The 18,340-nt window shown below is 37.7% G+C and overlaps 1 pseudogene; it reads left to right on the top strand.

Moving 5' to 3' along the window:
• The first annotated feature begins 6,267 nt into the window (after positions 1–6,267).
• LOC126067819 (olfactory receptor 11L1-like) lies at positions 6,268–7,884 on the top strand (annotated as a pseudogene).
• The last annotated feature ends 10,456 nt before the right edge of the window (positions 7,885–18,340 follow it).

Genomic DNA, 18,340 nt, shown 5'->3' with positions numbered 1-18,340 from the left:
CGTCGCCAGCACCACAATTCAAAGGTGTCAATTCTTCAGTCTTCCTTATTCAACATCCAGCTTTCCTATGCATATGAGGCAATTCAAAACACCATGGCTTGGGTCAGGCACACCTTAGTCTTCAAGGTGACATCTTTGCTTTTCAACACTATGTGATCTATGAACTGTAACTGACATATTTCATGAAATATGTTTTTAATAATTAAATGCACACCTCACTTTTAAAGAGGATATTAATCCACTTATTTTCTGACATCTTTTTCTTGGAACAGAGAAAGACTTCTTACCCTGTCACAACACAGCTGAATGTTAGTAGTGGGAGGCTAATCTCCACTCCCCTCAACCCTCGAGAAATGATAAGGTATTAGTCAAGCTAAAAATGATTTATTTATTCAAAATTTCATGGCATGAGAAAATTTCTACCATAGAAACTAATTGTAAGCAGCAGGATATAAGCTATGCTCACGGTAATAACCTGATAGCACTACCACATATGTGGGACACAGAGAAAACGTTTTTGGAAGGAAATGTGTCAGGTGCCTAGCTCTGGAAGACAGTACTAAGGATATTTAAAAAGGTATATTTTTATTTGTCTTTTCCTTTGCCAAGTTTTCAAAAAAATATATGCGTGAGTCATACTATTTTGGACAAAAATGTATGTTAGTTAGATAAAAACCAAGACAACTCACTACCGTTGAGATAATCCCGACACAGAGTGACCCTATAGGACAGAGTAGAACTGCCCCGTAGAGTTTCTAAGGAGCACCTGGTGGATTCGAACTTCTGACCTTTTGCTTAGCAGCTGTAGCACTTAACCACTACACCACCAGGGTTTCCTAGTTAATGCTTTATTTATATATTTATAGTTAAATAAAGCATCAATAAATGATAAATAATATCAGCCTACCCCATCAGACTATAACCTTCATGTGATCTACGGATATAATAAATCAGTCAATGTGTGATTCACTGGGATATCCCAATGCATGGAAGAACCCCAGCACATGTACTAAATACATGTTTATTAAATAAATAAATGATTAAAAACAGAAAAAAGTACAAATTTGGTTTCATTTTTATTCATTATTTAGTCAATGTTTTCTTTTAGACAAAAAGACACAGTTTAAGTAGAAAAATTAGTTAATCTTAATAAGAAAGAATTTGATATACGTAGTTTTTTTTTTTTTTTCCCAATGCTGCTATATTTCAGATGTGTTGTAAACTTTTTCTTTTCCAGCTTACCTTTTAAAGCTCAAACCAAGCCTGTCAGACTAATACAAATACTGCATTTTCTTTGTTAGAGTTACACTTAGAGTTAACATGGGTATGGAGTGTTTAATTTACTACAGATGATTTTAATAATAAATTGTTTCTTTTTGACACACCTGTAATTAAAAGATGATTGTGAAATGCTTCTAAACTATCTGCCATTCAACTGAAAGCAGCTGCAATCCATTCAGTCAGCAGAATAGTTCACTAACTTATTGTTGGCCTGCTGGATTTTTTAGAAATACTCTTTTGTTTAATTAAATTTTTAGTTCAGCATCATTAGGACCTATCCTAATTAGAGAAAAAAAAATCCACTTCAAATAGGGTTTAAGAGTTATGTCCATCTTTTTTCCTGGGTGTTTTTCACCCAGAAGCCTCAGTGGATAAAGTTGAATCTCAGGAGCTAAGTTTATTAACGTGCTAGGCAAATTACAGAAGAATATCTGAGGAGCAGGATTCTGGGAAAGGCCAAGAAATATGATATTACTGAAAGGAGAAGTCGGCTTTTCCCAGCATCAAACACCAGAATAAACCAAAAACCAAACCCAGTGCCGACAAGTCGATTCTGACTCACAGCGACCTTACAGGACAGAGTAGAACTGCCCCACAGGGTTTCCAAGGAGCACCTGGCGGATTCGCACTGCCAGCCCTTTCGTTAGCAGCTGTAGCATGTAACCACTACGCCACCAGGGTTTCCAACACCAGCATAAGATGTCCAATTTCCTATCATCCAAAGCAAGTACAGTCTTAATTTGGGTCAGAGGCTGGTGATGCAGATTCTGGAGCAGGTAAGATTTTGGGCTGTCAGTACCGGGGTCTGCAGGGCTATGGTCAGCTGTGCTCAGCCTGTTCCAGCCCCAAGGCTGTAGGAAGACCTCCACCTCCAGTGTTTCAGAGCATTGCTCCACCTGTGCAGGCTGAGACCCAGAAAACAGGTAGGTGAGGTTCATGCAGAGAAACACGTATTTTTACAGCAGGAAATAAACATGTTGTGTGTTATAGTGTCAAATGCCATTAAGTTTTATTTGGGTTTTGGTGGGGGTGGTAGCTAGATTCTAAAATTACACAGTCCTCAAAAAATTAGTACTCATTATCAAGGCAATTTTATTTAGCCTTTCCAGACACTCTACCTATATAGAAACAGAGTAAATACACTGCTGTAAATTGGCTAGATTATGAAGCTACAGTCACTGGAAAGTAACCAAGGAAGAGACCTTGAGAAGGCAAAAGGCCATTTGGTTTCCTCCAGGCAATATTGCTTATAATAGCAATAACCGTATTGATTATATTTATTTTCATATAATTTCAACAAAAGTTACAAAATTAGATCTGTGGTTAGACTGGTTGTCCTTGTATTGGTACATGAAGCCAACTCAACATTTTGGGAGGCAGATTTTTTAGTTTAATAGAATCAGTAAGAGCTAGTGAGGAACTCACTATTGAAAGTATTTAAGCAAAGAATGGTGAAGAACAAGATTCTGTTTCCTTGGTCATTTGCATGTGTATTGTGGGAATGGCTTTAGTTGACTAGCAAATTTGGCTAAATGTCCTGTAAGCACCTTCGATAGTGATTCATCACCATTTACTTTCATTGTTGTCTCCCAAATGAAGCCCCCATTTTTACCACTAAAAAAAAAAAAAAGTATTGCTCATTGTAAAATAAGTCTCATGCTAATATACCAAGGCACAAAGGGACCACTGGCATTGTTATGTTACTGAGCGAACTTGTGAGCATTGCTATGATTCATGAACTCCTCCATCATATCTCCCTCTTTCTGAACAAATTAATCTGTGAGTAATAATCTTAATTGTTCATTCAGTGGTTTCAAGCTAGAATTTTTGGAATAACCTGCCTTCAAGCCAAGATATATACAACCAGTTTTACTTTGAATTAATGGCATAAGCTCTAGTAATGACAGTGGAATAGTCAGTGAAAGCATCACTGAGAAGAAGATATTTGAGTAAATACAATGAGATGTGAGCATGTGGAAATGTTCAAAGAGACTATCTCAGAGAACTGTAGGTGTTAAGTTTGAAAGGGGGCAAGTCCTGGATAGTTTTAAAGGACGTCAAGGGAGCCAGAGTGCTAGGAGCAGAATGGGCAAGGAGTAAAGTAGAGAAAGAGGTTAGAAAAGCATTTGGAGGAGAGATCTAGTAGGGCCCTGTAAGCCTTCAGAATTTTGGCCATCCCTGTTTAAGCTGAGAACTGCTATGGGCTTTGAACCAAAGAGTGATACACTATCTCTTATGTCTTAAAATTTTCCTTCTGGCTGCTTTATTGAGAATTTACTGACAAAGGGCATGGAGGAGGCAGAGAGGCCTGTGAGAAAACTATAGGAACAATCCAGATAATGACACTTTTTGGAGGTGAAAGCCATGTTGGTGGTGAACTGATTGGATTCCGAATATATTTTCAAGAGAGAGCCACCCAGTTTTGCTAAAAGATCTTATGTGAGGTCTGAGAGAAATAGGAGTCAAGCTCAAGGTTTGTGGCCTGAGCAAGTGGGAGGAAGGAGTGACCATTTATGAGATGGGGATGACTTCAAAAAGCCTGGCTTGTGGGTATGACAGGAATACTGGTGCTGATTTAGGCATGCAAGTGTACATTTTAAAAAAGGCAGTTGTCTACACGAGGCTTATATTCAGGCTTGATGAATAAATTCGGGAATGTTGACAGCCAAGTAATGACATTTGAAGTTAAGAGAATGGATGAAATTAGGAAGGAAGTGAGGGTAGATTGAGAAGTACTAAGCTCCAAGGTTATAATGTTGGCAGGTTAGCAGATGTGGAGACGCTAGAAAAAGAAATGAATAAAATGTAAAAAATCCGGGGCTATAAAAGGAGAACTCAAAGAGCATGTAGTAGTAGATGTCAAGTGACAAAAACCTGTCCAGGAAGAGAGAGAAATCACCTGTGCATTGCTGCTGAAAGATGGAGATGATTAGGACTGGTGGAGAATGATTGGCTTTATAACACGGAGGCCCAGGGAAACAGAGCAGAGACAAGGGAAAACCATCCTTGCAGTGGATTCAAGCAAACGGGAAAAATAGGGGCACATGGGAGAGAAATTGCCTTTAAGGTAGGAATTTGTAAGAGTGAGCAGACAAACGTGTTACCGTAAATCACGGATTCGAGCCACCTGCCTCAAAGCCAATACCAAGACAGGAGGAGGTAAGCAGAAAGAGGGCTTTATTGAACACCAGTATCCAAGAGACAGGGGGGGTTAAATTCCTCCCAAATTCTGTCTACCCTAAAGGGCTGATGGGAGGGTTTTATATGGGGAAGGTCAGGGTTACCTAATCTTTTGAGGATGTAGTCCACAGATGGTCTTACACATCACAAAACAACTACAAGAAACCATTGAACTAAAGATATGCATGTCAGCCATCTGGACTCTAATCAGTATGGTTGTAACAGGCTGAAAAAAAACTCACCTACATAAGAATCTCTCGGCTAGTGGAACTGTTCTGCCAAGTCCACTCTGACTGAGATAGGGAGCAAGAAAGAAAGTTTCAGATTAAAAATGTCAGGCAGCCTTTCTGCCATTTTGCAGACTGAAGGCCACTTATCAAGAGAACAAAAAAAAAAAGAGAGACCAAGGTCACAGGAGCTGAGAGAGCTCCACACCCCTTTGGAAGAGACCGTTGCAGCTGGTGCAATAAAAACATGTACAGAGATTACTTAGACCATCATTATGGCGTTAGTTATGTCAAGCTCTCAATCACCCATTTTGAATAGGAGAAAACATGTAGGGTATTAAGGTGTTTGTTACGTTTAAGAGTGGAACAGCCTGCTCAGCTATATCTTGAACAGAGCCTGTGCCATTTTCCAAAGACTAGAGATTAATCACAGCTTATATAGCTATACTAAAACAAATGAGGAAATATATTCTCTCTACTTTAGCATTAAAACACTAAAGAAAATGCATTTTCTCTGCTTAAAATGCAGGAAGCATTTGGAGACCAGAGTAGCATCAAGCTGTTTTCTTATTGTTTTGTCTTTTTAAAGGGAAGTAAAAACCAACATGTGCACATACTGAGGAAATGATCAAGCAGAGAGGGGGCCTCTGTTGATCAGGGAGTAAGACACTACAATAGCAATGCCTAAAATATCTTCCAGTACCAGGGAAGGTGCGGCACCTAGTGTGCGTTGGAGGGTTTTGCCTTAGACCGGGTTGAGAGTTTATTCAGGAGAAAATTTAGGAAGCAGAGTGTTGTTGCTAATTGCTATCGAGCCCACTAGACTGTTGAGTGGGCTCTGACTCATGGGAACGTTATGTATAATAGAATGAGATGTTACCCAGTCCTGCGCCATCTTCATAATTGTTGGTATGTTTGAGTCCATTGTTGTGGCTATTGTGTCAATCCATCTCATGGAGGGTTTCCCTTGTTTTTTTGCAGATCCTCCACTTTATCAAGCAGAGTGCATAGGAGCAAATGGTGGTCAAATGGGGGAATTTAGTTACCTGAGCTTGCTGACATTCCCACTGGAGGACTTCAGTACTTTCAGTAAAATAGTGCTTTTGCTAAGAGTGCAGGTAGACAAGGAAGTGCTGGAAGTTAGTAAATGAGAGATCACGTATGGAATAGTCATTGAAAAGAATGGGAAAGTGAATAGAAGAGACACACGTAGAATGATTACTCTGTAGCATTGCGGATGACCTCAAGTTTATTGGTCATGAATCTTAAAGTTGGGAACATTATGTATTTTTTTTTTTCCCCTAGCCCCCTCAATTGGATGGATGTATATACATGGCAGATGGGATTTTAACTTTGCCAGAACTGTATTTGACTAGTGAATTAAATGAAACCAAAGAAGGGGTGATATGTTGAATTTATGTAGGAAGGAGTGATTATGGTGGTGGGCCATGATATCTATCAGGGTAAGGACATCTTTGGAGTGAGGAGTAGGTTAACTTATGGCTAACAAAAGGCTTCTTTCTCTCTCTCACATACACACAAACACGGATTGATGGAAGAATGAATAAACTTTTTCAAGATGTCGGTAGGAGGTATGCTTTGTCTTTTTCATAAAAAGGACACATATGAGAAAAGGAAAGTACAGTCAACGTTCATTATTTTCCAATTCTGTGTTCCTGAATTCACCTAATTGCTAAAAATACTGCTTTCTCTGTCATTAACAGAGCAACCTTAGCTGCTGAGGTCTAACGAGGCTTGTTCTGTTTGTTGTAGCTAATTAGATTTGCAGGAATGCAGCAGAACTTAACTACTCTACATACTGAGAATCTTAAAGAAGCAAATTGTATATTTGATTTTATATGTGACTAAGTTTTTGAAAAGTTTTGTTGTTAATTTCTGTGTTTTGTTTTAATCAAAGTCCTTTTTTTGCCTATGTCTTTAGATCCTAGGCTTTTTCTAGGTTTCAGAGAACCTCAACTCATGGAACTCACTGACTTTCCTTCCAACATTTAATATCTACATTCAGTTGCAAAATGTGTTCTTATAAAAAGAAAGATGCAATTAAGTTTATCAAGGAAGTATCAGGATCTTTGTCCCTCTAAAAAGCTACACCATAAAATCTATTAAAAAACATCTCTGAAGTTCCAAATATTGAAAAGAAAGAGTTAATAAATATTTTTATGCTTTTTAGACTGTGCTTTTTCCAAAATGTTTTTCCTCCACAGGCAATGAGCCCTAGAATGTATCCATTGCCACTGAGTTTCAGCTGCTAGAATTCCCAAACCTTCTTGAATGGCAGACCTTGCTCTTTGCCATTTTCCTGATCATTTACTTCCTTAGAATCATGGGAGATGTTATCATCACAGTGGTGAGCCAGGATCAGCAACTGCACCTAACTATGTATATGTTCCCCAAGCGCCTCTCTTTTTCAGAGATCTGGTATACCTCTACCATTGTACTGCTTCTCCTAGCCAACTTACTCTCCCGGGGCCAAGTCATCTCCTTCTCTGCTTGTATGGCCCAGCTCTATTTCTTTGTCTTCTTTGGGGCTACTGAATGCTTTTTTCTGGCCATGATGGCCTATGACTGAAATCTGGCCATTTGTAGCCCACTCCACTACCCCTTCTTGAAGAGTCCTGAGATCTGTGCCAAGCTGGTGACCATATTCTGGTTGACAGGGGTTGGCACAGGCTTTCTGCCTTCCCTGATGATTTCCAAGTTGAAATTCTGTGGACCCAGCCAGATCAATCATTTCTTCTGTGACCTCCCTCCCCTCATGCAGCTGTTGTGCTCTAGAATTCATATTACTAAGTTGTTAATCTTCGTCCTGTCAGTTGCTGTGCTGTGCATTTGTTTTCTTCTTACGCTTGTGTCCTACATTTTCATTGTGTCTTCCATATTGAGAATTCCTTCAGCCTCTGGCTGGCCGAAGACCTTTTCCACGTGTGGATCCCATCTGCCTGTTGTCACTATCTACTATGGGACCATGATCTCCATGTATGTCTATCGCAATGCCCACTTGTCACCAGTAATCAACAAGATTATTTCTGTCTTCTACATTGTTGTCACCCCACTGCTGAACCCTGTTATCTACGGCTTGAGGAATAAAGACTTCAATGAGGCTGTTAGAAAAGTCATGAGAAGAAAGTGTGGCATATATGCAGTAAGAGTGAAAGGAAGTGTCTTTATTAGGTAAGAAAAGATGCTCAGAAGACACAGGGGATGAAGCACGGGGACAATCAGTGGCAGATTCATAACCTTCAAACCTGAATCTCATCTTCAGTACCACATTAATTTTCCAAAAGTCACAACAAAAAGCTTCCTCATGGTTCCTTGCCAACAACTGCTCAGAAAGATTAATTGCCTTTACCAAATCATTTTGGGGGCAATTGGGCCTTTAGATATACACTTTCATCTTTTGAAGGAAATCCGATTGTACAATGCAATGCTTCTGGATTATATACACATAAATTGCAGATTCTACTACCGAATTTCCCTTATATTCATATAGCCATAAAAATTATACATCCTTTAAGTAGTTTTAAGATACTAGCCTTGTAGACCCAACTCCTGGTGCTTTTGGTGCTCCTTATATGTGTGTGGAATGAATGGATGAAGAAAAGAGGAAACTATTTGAAATATATGTTGACCTAAATTTTCTCCTAGGAATGAGAAATTACAAAGAAGGATTTTTGATGTGCCAAACATTTATCTACAGTAACTTAAACTTTTTAATGTTTTCTTATATAATGATATGCTAGGAAGGAAGGAAGGAAAATTCAAATTATTATATGTTATTATGACCTCTGGAGGGCAAAGGAAGTACAATAAAAACCTGAAATAGCTTTTATGTTTTCTTTAATTCGGCCAATACTTAACAAGACATCTACTAATCCTGTCCACTATTTTATCATTAATTCCACAAATATTCTTAATTCCCTGTTATATTCCAGGTCCTGTGCTACAGTATATGTTGCTCTAGGATGCATGGATAAAAATTGCCCAAGGAAAGTTCCACCTTAATGGAGCCTCTAGTCCAGAAAGGGGTGAAATATGTAACGAACTATGAAGTGAATAAGTAACATTTCTATTGTGATGATTGCTATGAAAAAATAAATTGAAAGCTGGTGCTTGAACATAGGACAGTAAGGTCTAATTCAACATGGAGGGTTAGAAAACATCTATGTGTTTAAGTAGTGCTTTAACTTACACTCCAAGGATGAGGGGAATAGAATGAAATGAGTGTCCCAGGCAGAGATCTTGGCATGAATGTCAGGAGAGGAGCCTGGGGAGCAAGAAGAAGGAGGTGAAATGGGAGAGTAAGGCAGGGGCTAATCTGTATAGATCCTTAAATCTATTATGGAATGAATTGTGTCCCCCCAAAATAAATGTTGGTGCCCTGACCCATATATGTAATCTTGTTTGGGAATAAGGTAATTTCTTATGCTATTGAGACCATATGTGGTGGGTAGGGTATGGCTTAAACCTAATCAATTTTGAGATTTAAAAGGAGCAGATTAGGCACAGAAAAGAGTAAGCAAAAACAGGGGAAAGATAGATGCCATGTGAAGATCACCAAAGAATCAAGGAATACCAATGCTGGGACTAGAGAAGGATTTTTCCCCAGAGTGGACAAAGACAGCAACTTCCTCTGAAACTGGTACACTGAATTCAGACTTCTAGCCTCCTGAACAGTTAGAAAATAAATTTCTGTTCTTTAAAACCACCCATTTGTAGTATTTCTGTTACACCAGCTCTAAGAAACTAAGACAAAAGCCCTGTAGAATTTTTGCATTTTACACTAAGAAAAATGTTTGATTTTTGAAGAGTACTAATTAGAAAATGGCATAATACATTTTGCATTTACATATTGCATTGTTGATAGATTTTCTCAAAGGACACAGGATGATCACAGGGGTTTATTATGAAGAAGTCATAAGAAAATTGAAAACTGAATTGGTGAAAAAAAGACCAGAAAAGTTGTGCTGAGTAATTTTTTTCCATCACAATGCACCTGCTCATTCTTCAAGGGTAGAAAGGGCTGTCATCCTATGAGAATTTCATTGTGAAACCTTACCCTACCCACCCTACAGCCCTTATCTTACCCTTTCAAACTTCTTTTTGTTCCCCAAACTCAAAGAAAATTTAAAAGAAATATGATTTGATATGGTGTAAATTGAAGAGCACAGAATTCTTCCTGGGAGGGTTAGAGATGGAAACACTGCCTTCAGAAGTCTATAGACCTAGATGAAGGATATGTTGAGAAACAGTAGCTTCACATTTTCATATTTTTGTTTAATAAAGTTTTCTATGATTTTGAAGTAATACTTTTTGACTTACCCTCTTATTTTCCTCTCATCACATGTCAATGGGCTCTTTTATACTTCTTCACATCTTCAAGTTCCCTCTTAATCTTGGGCCCTGGTCTGTGAGGACCATTGTTATTCCTTCTCTGAACCATCTGATTCAAATGTTAGGTAGAGAAAGAAGCTTTGGCATCTGCAATAGGGGAAAGTGGGTGATTGGAGAGTTTACCTCATTGGTATGGAATATTAAAAAGATTTAAACATCTTATCCTACAATGGCTAATTTTTGAATAGTATATTGATTGTGCCTCATGTATAATCAGACTTACATTATCTTACAAAAAGATTTTTAGCTTTTTTCCAATGTGTTAAACTTGAGAGGTGCTTGGACTTTGCCTAAATCAAAAAACACAAAAAAAGCTGAGGTTGAGTCAATTTCAACACGTAACAACCCTATAGAACTGCCCCATAGGGTTTCCAAGATTGTAAATCTTTAAGGAAGCAGATTTCCACATTTTTCTCCCACAGAGCAGCTGGTAGATTCAAACCACTGACCTTTCAGTTAGCAGATGAGCTCTCTAACTACTGTACTACCTGGGCTCCTTGGACTTTGCCTAGAGGAAAAAAAAAAAAATTATTGATCTACATCTGAGAGGCTTCAAGAAATGATGCCAAATCGTGATTTGAATATATAGCTCATCCTTATCCCGTAGCTCAGAGAAATGACTTTGTCTAGATTTATAAATGTAGAAGTTTTTAACATATAGATGCTGTTTTTAAATACAATTTCACAAATAAGGAAAGAGTACAAACTAACAAAGCAAGAAGGATAGAACACTGAGGAATTTTAAAACAAAGCTTAAGTGAAGGGAGAGATACTTCAAAAAATAAGAAGGGACAACAGAGAGGTGAGAAGCCATTTATGTGATGTGTGTATAGGGAGTGTCCTTGGAAAAAAGAAGTAGTCAGCATGGCCAAGAACTTATTAAATATGGAGCATGAGGATTTTTAAAAATATCTCATTCAAGAATTTATACACATACTGTTTTGTGACATTGGTTGCAATCCCCATGATGTCACCTCACATTCCCCCTTTGCACTCTGGGTTCCCTGTGTCTATTTGTCCAGTTTCTGTCCCTGCCTTGCCTTCTTATCCTGCTTTTGGACAGGAGCTGCCCATTTGGCCTCGTATATTTGATTAAACTAAGAACCATGTTCCTTCCATGCATTATTTTTTGTTTTATAAAAAATCTAATGTCTAATCTTTGTGTGAAGAGTGAGCTTCGTGAAAGATTTCACTTCTGGATTAACAGAGCGTCTGGGGGGCCATAGTTTCAGTGGTTCCTCCAATCTCTGTCAGACCCTTAAGTCTGGTCTTTTTATGTGAATTTGAATTCTGTCCTACACTTTTCTCCTGCTCTGTCCCCTGCTCTGTCTGAGACCATTGTGTTCTCTGTCAGGGCGGTCATTGGTTGTATCTGGGCATCTTCTAGTTCTTCAGGTCTCAGGCTGATGGAGTCCCTGGTTCATTTTGTCCTTTAGTCAAAAGAGCTAGTATTTTCCTTGTATCTTTGGTTTTCTTCATTCTCCTTTGCTCTGAGTGGGATCGGACCAATAGATGTATCTTAGATGGTAGCTCACATGCTTTTAAGACCCACTTCATCAAAGTGGGAAGTAGAACCTTTTCTTTATAAACTATATTATGCCAATTGACCTAGATGTCCCCTGAAACTATGGTCCCCGTGCACCAGCCCCATCAACTCTGCCCCTCAAAGTGTTTGGATGTGTCTAAGAAACTTCTTGGCTTTTGCTTTGGCCCAGTTTTGCTGACTTCCCCTGTATTGTATGCTGTCCTTCCCTTCACTGAAGTTGACACTTTTCTACTATCTAGTTAGTGATTTCCTCTCCCTCTCCCTCCCCACCCTTGCAACCATCAAAGAATGCTTCTTTTCTGTGTGTAAACATTTTCTTGAGTTCTTATAATAGTGGTTTCATATAATATTCCTCCTTTTGTGATAGACTTATTTCACTCAGCATAATGCCCTCCAGATTCATCCATGTTGTGAGATGTTTTGCAGATTCGTCATTGTTCTTTATCATTGCATAGTATTCCATTGTGCCTGTGAACCATGATTCATTTATCCATTCATCTGTTGATGGTTATTTAGGTTGTTTCCATTTTTTTTTCTTATTGTGAATAGTGTTGCAATGAACATAGGTGTGCATATGTCTATTGGTGTGATGGCTTTTATTTCTCTAGGGCATATTCCTAGGAATGAGATTGCTGGATTGTATGGTATTTCTAGTTTTTTAAGAAAGTGCCATATCGATTTCCAAAATGGTTGTACCATTTTACATTCCCATCAGCAGTGCATAATTGTTCCAGTAATGGAGAAGGACATCATGCTTGGTAAAGTAGAGGGTCAGTAAAAAAGAGGAAGACCCTCAAAGAGATGGATTGACACAGTAGCTGCAACAGTGGGCTCGAACATAGCAAGGATTGTGAGGATGGCTCAGGCCTGGACTGTGTTTCTTTCTACTGTACATATGGTGGCTATGAGTCAGAACAAACTCAGTGGTAGCTAGAGATGGTCATTTGAGTTTTTGTCACATTTATATTGTTCTTTTATTTCTTATGCAATTGCCCACTTTACATACCAAGATGAACATTTGCTGCACCAATTACTTATGTGTTAAATGTGATGCAAATAGTCTCTCCTAGTCTCACTTGTGTTTTGAATTTGTTTATGGTGTTCTTAATCATGTTGTTGTTGTTATTGTTGTCAGCTGCTTTCAAGTTGGTCCCAACTCATTATGACCCCATGCACAATGAAACAAAACACTGCCAGGTCGTGCCCCATCCACATGATCACTTGTGGATCAAACCATTGTGATCCATAGGGTTTTCAATGGCTGATTTTCAGATGTAGATTGTCAGACCATTCTTTCTAGTCCATCTTCATCCGGAAGCTCCACTGAAACCTGTTAACCTATTCAGCATCATAGCAAAATAGAAGCCTCCACTACCAGACACTGGCTGCACGTGAGGTGCACTGGCCAGGAATGGACCAGGATCTCCAGCATAGCAGGTGAAAAATTCTACCGCTGAATGACCAATGTCTCAAAAAAAAAAAAAAAAAAGTTGCCATTGAGTCATCTCTGACTCACAGAGACCCCATGTATGTCATCATGAGAAACATTAATTTTTATGTACCAAATCCTTCATATTTGGTTCTTTATAAATTCTGGGATTCATTTTCTGATTAAGAAGGAATCCTGCAAAATTAATTTAGATTTATTTTCTTGCTTTCATTATTTTATTTATTACATTATATTTTTCACCAAAGTGGGCTTTATTTCCCATTTGTTGGATATTTTTCAAATGTAAACACAGAGACTAAATTAACAGTTAAAGCTATCTAAAGATAACTGGCTAATTATAAGATTTACTATAAAGAAATTTATAGTGATCAAGGCAGTGTGGCATTGGCATAAGTATAGGTATATTGATTGTGGAACAGAATAGAGTCAAAAATAGACTGACACATATATGGGCAACTAACTAAGTCTTGACAAAGATGTCAAGATAATTCAGTGGAAAAAGGATAGTCTTTAAAAAAAGGTATGTTGGTACAATTGAGTATCCATATTAAAAAAAAAAAAGAGGAAGAACCTCTGTTTATATTACACCATTTACAAAAATTAACTACAAATATAAATGAAAGTCTTAATGTTATAAAACCTATATTAAAAAGCATAAGAAAAAATCTTTGAGACCTTAGATTAGGCAAACACTTTTTGACAGATGTAAAGAGCATGAACCACAAAGGAAAAATATGACAAATTTGGCTTAATTAAAAGTAAAATTTCTTCTTGAAGCATGATTCTATTAAGACAGTGAAAAGACAAGTCACAGACTGGGAGAAGATATTTGAAAACACATATCAGAATAAGTATATAACAAGAATATGTAAAGAATTTTTTTTTTTTTTTTGGTTTTGGGGTAAAGAATGTCTGCAATTCAATTATAAGATGAACAACCCAATGAAAAAAATGACTAAAAGGGTTAAAAACAATTTACCAAAGAAGATATTAAGACGGAAAATATGCTTTCCAGCATCAACTATTAGGGAAATGCAAACTAAAAACACAAAGAGATACCACCATTAGAATGGCCGAAATTAAAAGAAAATGTTAATCCATCTTGTGTTAATGGAGAAGGTGAGAAAAAAAAAAAAGCAACTGGAAATCTCATGAACTGTTGGTGGGAATGCAAAATGATGAACATACTTACAGTTACATAGTGAACACTTATAGTTACCGCACAACTCAGCAGTCCCACTCCTACATTTTCATTCAAGAGAAATAAAAACCTATGCCCACACAAAGATCTGTACCCAAATGTACATGGCAACTTTATTCATAATAACCAATACCTGGAAATAAGGTTGTTATGAGTCGGAATCAACTCGATGGCAGTGGGTTTTTTTTTTTTTTTTTTGGTAAATAACCCAAAACTTATTAGTTGATGAAAAGAATAATAAAATTGTAATATATCTATGAAATGGTATACCACTCAGCAAAGGACAAAGTATCAATACACGCAACCACATGGGGCTAATCTCAAAATGGCATGTGAGTTTGTCATACAGTGGTGGTTTGGGTATTGCTATGATTCTGGAAGCTACGCCACTGCCATTTCAAATACCAGCAAGGTCACCTATGGAGGTCAGATTTCAGTGAGGTTTCCAGTCTAAGACTAGAAAGAAAGGCTTGGCAATTTATGTCCAAAATTATCCAGTGTAAACCATGTGATTCTTAACAGAATATTGCCCAACTCACTTCCTTTGGATACTCATCAGGAGGAATCAATTCGTAGAGGAGGACTTCATGGTCAGTGACTTAAAGGGCCAATGAACGTGAGGGAGACCCTCAGTGAGATGAATTGATCCAATGGCCCTAACCAGGGACTTGAATATGACAGTGATGGTGAGGATGACATTGGACCAGGCAATGTTTTGTTCTGCTGTACATAGGTTTCCATGAGTTGGAGTCAGCTCAAAGGCAGTTATCTATCTACTTCTCTCTCTCTCTCTGAAAGATGACAGTCCCCACAGGGCACATACTATATGATTCTTTTTATATGATTTTCTGGAAAAAGCAAAACTACAGAATCAGGTATCAGATCAGGGCCCGGGAGTGATGGGTGAAATTTTCGACATGCTGGAAATATTCTGCGTAGAGATTTTGGTTGTGGTTACATAAAGGTAGTGTTGTACTAATTTGTCAAAACTTTTAGAAATGTAAACTAAAAAGGGTGAATTTTACTGTGTAAACTACAACCAATAAACCTGACTTGAATAAGCTCTATATTTCTTATTGAATTTACATTACAGTTTTAAAGAATGATAGCTTTTGTTCTTCTAGTGAGATAACCATGATTCTGTATTCGTGATAAATATTCCTTTGCTTAAGGCATTCAACTGTGTGGCTCATAACAAATTATGGATAACTTTGCAAAGAACGGAAATTCCAGAACACTTAATTGTGCTCATGAGGAACCTTTGCATGGATCAAGAGGCAGTTGTTCGGACAGAACAAGGGGATACTGATTGGTTTAAAGTCAGGAAAGGTGTGCGTCAGGGTCGTATTCTTTCACCCTACCAATTTAATCTGTATGCTGAACAAATAATACAAGAAGCTGGAGTATATGAAGAAGAATGGGGCATCAGGATTGGAGGAGGACTCATTGACAACCTGAGTTATGCAGATGACACAACCTTGCTTCCTGAAAGTGAAGAGGCCTTGAAGCACTTACTAATGAAGACCAAAGACCACAGCCTTCAGTATGGATTACACCTCAACTTAAAGAAAACAAAAATCCTCGCAACTGGACCAATAAGCAACATCATAATAAACGGAGAAAAGATTCAAGTTGTCAAGGATTTCATTTTACTTGGATCCACAATCAACTGCCATGGAAGCAGCAGTCAAGAAATCAAAAGACAAATTCCATTGGGCAAATCTGCTGCAAAGGACCTCTTCAAAGTGTTGAAGAGCAAAGATGTCACCCTGAAGACTAAGGTGTGCCTGACCCAAGCCATGGTATTTTCAATCACATCATATACATGGGAAAGCTGGACAATCAATAAGGAAGGCTGAAGAAGAGTTGACACCTTTGAATTGTGGTGTTGGCGAAGAATATTGAATATACCATGGACTGCCAAAAGAACAAACAAATCTGTCTTGGAAGAAGAACAATCAGAATGTTCCTTAGAACCAAGGATGGCAAGACTGAGTCTTACATACTTTGGACATGTTGTCAGGAGGGGTCAGTCTCTGGAGAAGGACATCATGCTTGATAAAGAACAGAGTCAGCAGAAAAGAGGGACACCCTAGATGAGATGGATTGACACAGTGGTTGCAACAATGAGCTCAAGCATAACAATGATTTTGAGGATGGTGCTGGACCCGGCAGTGTTTTGTTCTGTGGTACACAGGGTTGCTGTGAGTCAGAATCAACTCAACGGCACCTAACAATAACAAGACAATAACAACAAATTATTTGAATACTTTTCCTATTTACCTGGACAGTACTTACCCAATTCAATATCCAGTTCATGCCCTACAGCTGTGGAAGTTAGAGGAAGATATATAAATTATGACAAGAAAGCTTAGTAGTTTTGAAACTTAAAACATGAAATGTATATTTTTCCATTTCCATCATTATTCTAAGATACTATCATTCTTCATCACTCACTAGAAATTTCAGTGAATTTAGAGTTTCAAGATTCAGTGTTGTAAATTCTCCAATACCAGTTTCTGAAAGAAGAGGTTGATGGAGTAGAATAGATTATTTTAAAAATGAGAAATCAAAATTTAGAGTGTATGTTTTATTGTTCCACCTGAAATATGAAGTTAGATGGAATAATCTATAAAATCCATTATTGACTGATTTATTTTTTCATTATTGATACACGCTGGTTAATAATAAACAATGTTCATAGTGTACCATTTATACAAATGATAAAGTGTAACTATAGAAAGCAAATATTCAAACAGATAAAAAATATTTCTTATACTTAATGTTACACAAAAATTTGAATGAAGGGTAAACTTATTGCTAATTGGGTTTATATGTCAAATTAGGGACATGCTGATGGGCTTAGATCAGATTTTACTTTCTGTCACGACCAATAAGAGAAACACAGTCAGTAAGAGAATACCACTCAAGATGAAAGATTTCCAGTAGAAGTTTGAAGGAACTAGTGTAGTAACTACATTTTGAAATGAAAAGGAATGAAATTTAAAGTAGGCAAAAAAATATATATTTTTTTGAGTAACGATCATAAGATCATAATTCCAGAGACTCAGAATGTTATTTCTAATTTAAACTGAGTTGTCAAAACAGACCAAAATTTACGTTCCCTCCAAGTATTTAGCAATGTATTAAATTTGTATTTGATTAGAACCTACAAAATTTGATGATTAAACTCACAACTGTCATACAAAAGCACACATATATGCATGTACACACACTCACACACAGACACAGAAACGTGCATACATGCACAAAACTGCCCTCTTTCTAAACTAGATAGGAACAACTTAGTAGTATATAATTTATTTAATTTTTTTAACCAGTCAGATTATTTCAAATAGTTAAACTGATTGTGTTTAAAGACCCACACTCATATTTAAAAGCTTAAAAATGCCGTCTTCATTTGTGTGAGAATCCAAAAGAAAGCAAAAAACAAACCCATTGCCGTTGAGACAATTCCAACTCACAGCGACCCTATAGGACAGTGTAGAACTGCCCCATACGGTTTCCAAGGAGCACCTGGTGGATTCTAACTGCCGACCTTTTGGTTAGCACCTGTAGCTCTTAACCACTATGCTACCAGGGTTTCCATGTGTGAGAATAGGTTGAACCAAAATGAAGGAACTTCTTTCCTTAACATGATCTCATTAAGACTGCTGGGAGGACTATGCTGTCATTACATCTTCTCACATTTTCTCGTAATTAATTCTTAGGGAAACTGACTTCCCTGCTCATAGTGAATTCCTAATTGTACCTACTAGGCCGTTCGCATGGTTTCCAATAACAGGTTTGTTATAAACTTTGCTAACACGTTTGTTATTGGATATGGGTATATATATGTACATACATATATAGTCATATGATGATGCGATCACTTCGATGATGAGATTTGATATAATGTGATCACCCTCATGATGGAATCTGCTGTGACTAGCCAATCAATTGAAGGGGAGTTTCCTTGGGGGTATGGCCTGCATCCAATGTAGATGGACTTTCTGGTAAGGCTCCCAGGCTTTTGTTTGCTC

This window comes from Elephas maximus, chromosome 2 (genome assembly GCF_024166365.1).
Source record: "Elephas maximus indicus isolate mEleMax1 chromosome 2, mEleMax1 primary haplotype, whole genome shotgun sequence".
NCBI classification, from domain to species: Eukaryota; Metazoa; Chordata; class Mammalia; order Proboscidea; family Elephantidae; genus Elephas; species Elephas maximus.
Note: the sequence above shows the minus strand (reverse complement) of the source record. Positions and strands in the feature narration are given on the sequence as shown.